An 845-nucleotide genomic window follows, 5' to 3' on the forward strand; every position below is an offset into this window, starting at 1 on the left:
CCAACATTTTTTCTTCAGCCGCTATATAACATGCGATATTGTACTTCAACTTTATTAATTTATTTTTCTCCACGTATATTACTTATAAATTAATCGAAACGAACAAAAAAAAAACGTAACGTATGAATCATGTATAATATCGTCAGTATTATTTCTCACGTAACGGACTACATTATAATCGTTTTTAATTGATCATAGACATTAAACTGATAAAAAAAATCTCTTATCTTTATCAATAAAATTTGTTCCTAGGATTATCATCTCGACGATTTTGTGTCTGACTCTCGTTTTTTCTTTTTCTCTCTCTCACCATTCTCACCGTTCACATTTTCATCACGATGTATATACAGATATCTGTTATAAAAAAAATTCGAATCTCATCGAGAACACGCTTTTCGTATTTTCTTTTTATAAATATGTTAAAGTTTTGTTGCTTATTTTTAAAAATTTTAATTTTATCAATGTAGTATAAATACCTCCCAATCGTATTTTTAAATTATTGTTCATCTTGAAAAAAAACAAACATGGTACCCCGTGTCTCCCTCTCCGTCGCTTAACATTGTTTTTTTCCATTGCCAATGTTACATTTACGAGGTGATCTTATTAAATGCGTATAGTGTATATACATATATCTGCATCATCTTGCTAGCATAAGAATCTCAATTTACAATGACGTATATACATCGCTTTATGAGATACATTCGTATAAAAACGTTCATGTTCATCATCTATCGCTTCAAATACATCGCGAGTATTCGATCGTATACGACAACGTGAAATCGAGGAATATGTAATTTATCCAAGATCGTTTCGAAATTAACATTCCGATTTTTTGTGCATATGTT

The sequence above is a fragment of the Habropoda laboriosa genome, unplaced genomic scaffold (genome assembly GCF_001263275.1).
Source record: "Habropoda laboriosa isolate 0110345459 unplaced genomic scaffold, ASM126327v1 scaffold40, whole genome shotgun sequence".
NCBI classification, from domain to species: Eukaryota; Metazoa; Arthropoda; class Insecta; order Hymenoptera; family Apidae; genus Habropoda; species Habropoda laboriosa.